This window comes from Cynara cardunculus (assembly GCF_001531365.2).
Source record: "Cynara cardunculus var. scolymus isolate 2C chromosome LG 2, CcrdV1, whole genome shotgun sequence".
NCBI lineage: Eukaryota > Viridiplantae > Streptophyta > Magnoliopsida > Asterales > Asteraceae > Cynara > Cynara cardunculus.
Genome location: NC_037529.1, coordinates 66,230,080 through 66,238,299, shown reverse-complemented (window position 1 = coordinate 66,238,299; position 8,220 = coordinate 66,230,080). Strand labels below are relative to the sequence as shown.

Here is an 8,220-nt window from a genome sequence, read left to right as displayed (position 1 = left end):
CCAGATCTTCAGAACTAACAGAACATTTGTTATCTTTATTTTTTCAAAAATATACTATAAACCCGGTTACATCATACAAATACACTACGGTACATACACACACACACACACACATACACATCAAATTAAGATTAAGCCTTATAGATAATTAAACTCGAAATTACAACTAGCATAGAAACATAACGATATCACGATATAAAGTAAAGATAGATTGATACTGAGTAATAAGATGCTGAACAAAAAGACTATGCATGGCAAACTAGTTGATAGGTTAGTTATTGGTTAAAAGGAATAAATAGATAAACTAGTCACGTTGATGAAACTAGTTATAAGTTCATGACGATATGAAATGACATAAAAAGGCATGTTAGAAATTATTAAATTTTAAGACAATAAATATAATTACAAAAAGTGAAAAGAAAAAACCCAGATCTTAAAGTAAATCTATCTAGCAAACAATTTTTAGTGGCTTAGCAAACAATTCTTTTATAAAAAACTCAAAAAAATAAACTAACTTATAATTGACAAACATAACCTTAACAACAAAGATAAAGTGATGGCAAACAAACATGTACTCGACGGGGAATCCAATATCTGAACCTGGTTTAAACGGGGAATCCTGTAGTTGACTAGGGATGGAGACGAATATGTGGAATCTTTGAATTTATAAATCGGGGATGGGGATAACCCTCCTCGTCTCATACCCTAATAAGTGTTAATAATAAGTATGTATGTATGTATGTATGTATGTATGTATGTATGTATGTGTGTGTGTGTGTGTGTGCATAGACTTTCAAAGCTTTTTGGAAGCCTTGTTACATTAAAAACTTTTGATTATATAACAAAAATACATATATACAAATTACAGAGGTGATGATGAGACATGTTACTTTTTTATGATAAAATTAGAGAGACACTAAGGTGGACTATGATTTTACATTCGTTTAGAAAGACTCTAAACAATGTAAAATTAAGCCCAAAATTTTGGGGGGCTTATCAAAATATCATATTTAACATGTTAAAGAACGGTCTTGCAGTGTGTGCATGTATATATAGTGTCAAGTTCAAACGAGAAAAATGAGTAAATAATAAACACAAGAGAACGACCAAATCACATGTGATTTTACACTAAAGTCACATTTGATACACACGACCTTTGCTGCAGGCCAAGTCGCCTGAACACCATTTACGTTGACCGTGTTCCATAATTATAGTGATTTGACCCTTTTTGTATTCTCTTATTTTTACTTTGTTCTCGTTTGAACATCTCTGTGTATATAAAATCAATTTTTGATTAGGGAAAATTGTAAGAGATTATATCATTAAATTTATTGTTTGTGGAAACATTTTGGTGATATAACAAACGTAGATGTATAGAAATTTCAACTACCGAGTACTGTAATTTGTATTTAAACTATTTTTATTTGATGTTACTGATATATAAATGAAACAATTAAAATTTTATTTATTAATGTTTTAGTCTTGACGTGTTCAAATACATGAACATTAAATCAAACGTTACATTTTTAAAGTTTTCAAATACATAATCGTTAAATCAAACGTTACATTTTTATTTATTTCGAAAAGTTGGATCTCCAAGTTTACCATTTTGATTTGTGTAGTGGTTGGGCTGCATACAAGGCCTCAACATATGATTGTTGTTGCATTGTTGGGTTGTTGTAGTCCATGGCACCTTGGTGGCTACATGTATAAAAACAAACCATATACATGAAATCCTATACATTAGTAGAATCTGATGATAGAATTGTATATAGATTTTTCTTATACTCCGGATGAATAACAAAAAAGCCCGAAACGTGGGTTTAGTAAGCAGAAAGGCCAATCAAACTCAATATATTAATTTTTTTACAAATACATATTAACTTTCAAACATCTAAGCAGTCCACTTTTTTAAGATTGGGACAAGATCAGCTCCCGTATGCTGAGCCACATAGCTTGGATTGGTAAGACATGAAACTCAAAAACGGAAATAGAGTGTGTGATATTTATTGGCTTAGATAAGAAATAATACTTATGCATAAAACTCATAAATAGCTAAACATGACAAGTAAAGTAACACATCTCCCATATCTTCTTCTCATCACCTCCAATGCATTTGCTTACTCCAAACGTTTCGTAGTAGACTTTCTTCGATTCATCACAAAGAAGTGGAAGTTTTCCTTCCCATTCCCTCATATTTGTTCTGTAACACCCAGAAATTTCTTTCCCAACTCTATGCGCGAAAAATAAAATTTAAAGATTTATTCAAGGTCCGCGTCTCTTTTCTTAATCTGTCTATATTTACAAAACTCTTTACATTATGTAAATCTTTTTTTTCTTCTACTTTAAGGTATAGGAGTATAAGTACACACACACACACACACATACATATATATATATATATATATATATATATATATATATATATTAGTTGTGTACCCGCGCAATGCGGCTGAAAGCCGTGAATTTTAACGATTTTGAAGTTTCACTGGTTTTATTAGAGAAGATTTAACGATGATATAAATTACATTTGGTCTTTACATATTAATACAATTCGAATAAATAAGAGTTATGGTTCCAATTACAGTTTATCGATGAAAAAACTGTATGATAGTTTAAAATACTATATATTTAAACGACTCCACGAATGTGTTCGATTTATACCAAGAGCAAAGAATCAAATGAGCGAGACTGAGAGTTCTAGAGCAATTGAAATGAGAGATGAATGTGAGAACTTTTAATAACTCAGTTTGAATCTCACATTGGGGATGGGGAGAAAACATAGGGGCATTAGAGAGTGAATGCATGAGTGAAATGTGTCAAAAATATCTTGGAAACATGAAAAGAAAAGGTAATAATATGCATTGGTAACTTGTACTATATGTTATATTAATTGTAGATTAAGAGATTTTAACACTAAATGCATAAAGTAGTAGTACTTAATGTATTATAAGTTGTTTTTAAGACTTTTAAGACTTTGTACATAAATGTATAATATTTTTATACATTAAAAATTGTTTTTAAGACTTTTGAAAAATTTAATTTATAAGATATCACATATATATATGTATATATATATATGTGTGTATATATATATATATATATATACTTTAATAAACATCTTAAAATACGTATATTTTATTATTAAAACATCCACATGTAAAAGTAATCATGATCGCCATATCCTTGCTCTAATTCATGCCACCGAATCTTTTTATAATTTCAAAAACTACATTTTTAAGCACATAAATAAATGTACATGTAGCAATTTGGGTTTTACCATCTATTTAAAGTATTCTCTAAAATTCATTATTCATGGGTTAGTCGGTAAGTTCTCAAATTAAACAACAAAACCTCAAGACCACCAAACCACAGTTTAAAGATTACCATACCACCTGAGAAATTTAACATGTATGCATGTATGCATGCTAGTCTAGTGGTGAGGAATTCCATCCTTCAGCTTTCGCTCTTCTTAAATCTTAATCATCCCCCATATTCATTTCAGACAGACTATGTATATGAGCATGACCTGCCTCTTGCTTTTTGTTTTCAGTGTCAATGGGCTACACCTTCTATCCTAAGCCCACCCCATTTTACAAATAATATCTTCACATTTACAAGTCATTACCCAGAAATCATCATCATCATATCAATTGGTAAGTACCAATAAAATTGATAGCAACTACATACCAACCAAATCATTTTTTTGGATCAAAACTTAGTAGATGCCATTGGTTTACACGAAAAGAACTCCCCATGCCTGTATCTTCTTCCACTTCACTGTCTTCATCACCACTAACCTCTGCATTTTGACACTCAAGTTTTGCCATCTGTTCCGCAAGCAGTTTGTCCTCCCATTCACTCACCTGCCACAAAGAAATTTATGCATCAACTACCAAACCCAAATATTGGTTTTAAACCTACTATCATCAGTTCCATGCAACCCCAYCTAAAATACTCGTTTCGCCTTGTAATATTTATCCTTCACTTCAATATAAACTTATCTTTGATATAAATGCTATCTAATCATATTGTGCCAATCAATCCTAGTTTCGAAACAAAAAGCCAATGAAACCACCACATTGCCCTTGTTATGATGGGATCAAAAAGAAACCTTCAGTTTTGGCCTAAACAGTGACTGAGATATGGACATATGCCAACCAAATAACTAATTCTAGTAGTAGTGTGATTAAATATGTTTCACACATTAGAATTAAAGCAAGCCAAATAGATAACGTCACATGCTAATTACGAATTAAACCTTCCAAGCARTGAAAACCTAGAATAATAGTTGTCATGGCACTGGAGAGAGGAAGGAGGGAAATTTAATACTTACTGCTCGAGGTGACTCTTTTATGGTCAGTTTCCCTTCATGACGTTCTATTGCAACAGCACAAGCAGCAATTGCTTCAGGAAGAACTCTTATCCCTTGTTCATATACAMATTCAAAAAGTTCCATCAACAACCTCTAATAGAAACCTATTGCAATATCAAATACATCAAAGATGATGAAATTTTTTACAAGATAACTAAACAAATGGTCCTTGCACATGGCTAACCAAAATTATGACCGTAGAAGCACTTGAAGATCGTCAAGGGTTGAATCTTATATCTAAGCCCTTGATTGGGAAGAGGCTAGCAAATTATGCTGAATAATATTTTGCTGGATGTGAGAATAAAAAGAACAAATTAATGCAATATATTTTTGGAGCTGAAACAAACAGAAAAATAGCTTCACATTCTTGWTGATATGACGAGTACTCTCAAGGGTAGTTGCTATACATTGTAATGGTTGACATGCGATTACCGACTCTCATATCAAAATGAACCATAAGACTTTCGTCAGTATTTTTTTATGTTATTATGTGGGGTTACCTTGTCCAAAGTCAGAGTATTAAGAACATAAGATGATGGAGCAACCAATTTAATTTTCACTGACAGTCTTTGGTGCCAACCGCTTCAGCTTGTCGCATAGCTTCCTATTACATAAACAAGTCTTCAAAACTCGGAGTTCTTTAATATAAATTTTTACTACAAATAAATCAAACCACTCCAAAAAAATAAACAAATATRTAGATACAAGAATGAGAAGAGTGGCACCTTGATGTGAAGGACACCATTAAATGGGAAACATTTCATCTCAATATAAGCACGAATTTTCAACAGTTGTGGCGTCATCCGTCTTCTGATATTCCTAAATCCTAACCAAAGCCTCTTTTACATCTTCTGAAATGTCAGGAACCACCTTTGCCACCTACAAAGTGGGAATGCTAAGGGCAATTACGATGAACATCATTGGTTAAAACACCTCAACTTGCATAATTACCTCCTTTCCATCTGAACCAATTTCTCTGACAACACAAGTGAGTGACTTAAGCACATAATCAGGATCATTAACAATTGATTTGAACGCCTGAAAGCAGGAAAAGAAAGCATCAACATAGATAACTTCAGAAAAGAGCAAAGCTTCACAAGTCAACAAGATCTAACCTCAAATGCATGACCATATTTTCGGTACAAAGGCCAGCCAACATGGATGTATAAATCCTATCACATATAACTTTGTATTTCATAAGAAACCCCTACACAGAATAACTTTTGGTCATTGTCTCGCTCTTACCGGGTAAGATTTTTGATCCTTACCATATTCATCCGGTAAGATAATATGACTTAGAAAGCGCTTACCCGGGAAGTGTTTGGTAAACAACCCCTTAACCTCAACATCCTTACGAAGGCATAAAAATTGATAAGTTGCAATAATTAACATAAATAAAAAGATTGGGAGAACGGCTCCGTGTTTTAACAATCATGTTTTCAAGCTACAAGTACATAATCCCAAAATCTTCATGTCCTAATCAAAGATTGGTAAAATGAAACTGTAAAACAAGATGTAACAGTWACAATTCTAACCTTAGCAAGTTTGGTAGGGGAATGTAAGCAAACCAGACCTCTACCCCAATGAGAAGAGCTTCCAGTTTCTACAAAATGCTTGAAAGGTAAAATATATATAAAGAACAACAAAGCGAAAAGGTCTGGATTCATAATCATCAATAGGATAGGATACCCAAAGAAGTATGTTTCAGGTGCATAAGGCCTGGATTCAGAATCATCAGGCTAATCGCTCCAAATCAATGGTATATCCAAATAGGGTAAAGAAGAGAGCCTAACCCTGAAAACAGATTTGAACTGGCCAAACAAACAACAAACCCACAACCCAAACAACCAAAGTGTAAAAACAGCAATAAACCATAACATGCAAAGAACACCGATAACATGCTAACTCAATGTTCTAACCATGTGGAAAACATAAAAAATGAAACTTGTTTCTAAGACTTACTTTAAGAAAAAAAGTTAAATTACCTTGTCAACAAAGAATAATAAAGCTCTACACCATGTCATAAACTCAGAGATCCTTATTTCTTGAAACAWAGGAAATGAAAATTAGTAGGAAAACTCATATATGACTATGAACCAGARAGGGTACAATGGTTTAAATCAAAATAGACATGATCATGTGGTTCTGAACKTACTCAAATCCAACCACCTTAATCTGATCAAAACAGAAGGCTRATACAAAGCAGCAACTGCTGAAACCATAACATGATCATGTAGGAACATCTAAAGCAGACACCAACCTAGAATAATAAATATATATAAAGATTTTGTGATCTATAAACGAAAAATTAATAGCTCAAAATAACAAAGCAATCCTATAAAAATTTTACTAACATAATTTGATAACCAACTAACAAAAGCCAAAGAAGTAGAGGTTTCAAACCTGATACAATAGTACAGTGGTTCTAATCAGTTGTYCATGTGGCTACGGGCTACCAATGAAGAGTTTATGTCTATGGATRCACAAATTGCACCAAAAGCAAGCGGATATGCAATCTAACCAGAAATTAGGAGTTACTATTATCAAATCAAAAAATAGATTAGTGTGGTTTTATGCATGAACAATTATAAAACCAAAAAATGGTAGTTATAAAGAACACTAACCAAAAAACCGATAGAACGAATGGAGAACTAACCTTGAAAATGAAGTAGCAACACTACATGGATAAAATGTGAAATTCATATCAAGTCATTGGACATAAAGCAAATTCCTGCAAAAGAAAGTAGATCAGTAAAATTGCAACATATACAAGTTATACAACAAACTAAAGTATGTATGTAGCAAAGGAAAAACTTCCATGATCCCTACACTTTGAAWTCAATCCAATAGACAGTAAAATGAAAAAGAACAAATCTATGGCAACAATAACTGACCAATTTCTTCCCCTTTTCTGAGAGAGTGCATAATTGGTAAGAGTTGATTATAGGCAAAACAATGATGGTGAGTTTGTTTGTTGCCACATGTTTGCCCAGTAAAAAACACAGAACTTCAGCCACTCACCAATAAGATATAGTATTCAACATCAAGGCCAAGCTCTGAAGCATTCACTGCATGAACCATCAAAAGCAATAACACTAATCATGTTCTTATAAAGCACACATTAAGAAAAAGAGGGAGAGAGGGAAACATGGGGGATTAGCAGTATATATAATAGCCTCTCAAAAGTTAAATAAAGTTTAGGTATGTACATAGTTAAAGGACAACTTTGAATACAAGATGAGACCAAGTAAACAATCCCTAATTCCTATGATTGAACTAATTTCGTATTCAATCATATCATGATCTCAGAATCAACGGTGGTTCTAAGTGAAATTTTGACCTAAATTTGGAGAGATAAACACATACCTGCTCGATCTCCGACGATCATGATATCGAGAAGCATTCTTCTTCAAGACGTCATTGTTAGTACAGAGTCTAGATCCACCTGGACACCGAGAGATCGAATTGGGTTGGAATCGGTTTCATCAAAATCTCTGTTCATGGAATCGATTTTGTTTATAGGATATGGATGGCGATAAAAAGGGATTGGGTTTAGGAATAGGGTTGCCGATAAATATGGGATTGGGTTTAGGGATAACCAGATCAGGGATGGCGGGGGTTTAGGGATAGGGATTGGGTTTAGGGATACGGATGGAGGGGTTTTATGTATAATAAGCTTTAGTAGGTTGTATCTAAGGCAATAAAGGTTGTTTTAAGAGATTAAGAGTTTAAGAGTTTTAAGAGATTTTAAGGGTGCGTTTGGTTTGCAGGAATGTTTTTGAGGGATTTGGATTCCCATGAGGGATTTGGATTCCATGGGATTTGGAATGGATTGGATTTAAAAT

At 33.0% G+C, this 8,220-nt stretch overlaps 1 pseudogene; it reads right to left on the bottom strand.

Moving 5' to 3' along the window:
• Window positions 1–3,698: 3,698 nt before the first annotated feature.
• LOC112506332 lies at window positions 3,699–7,763 on the bottom strand (annotated as a pseudogene).
• Between the last annotated feature and the right edge of the window lie 457 nt (window positions 7,764–8,220).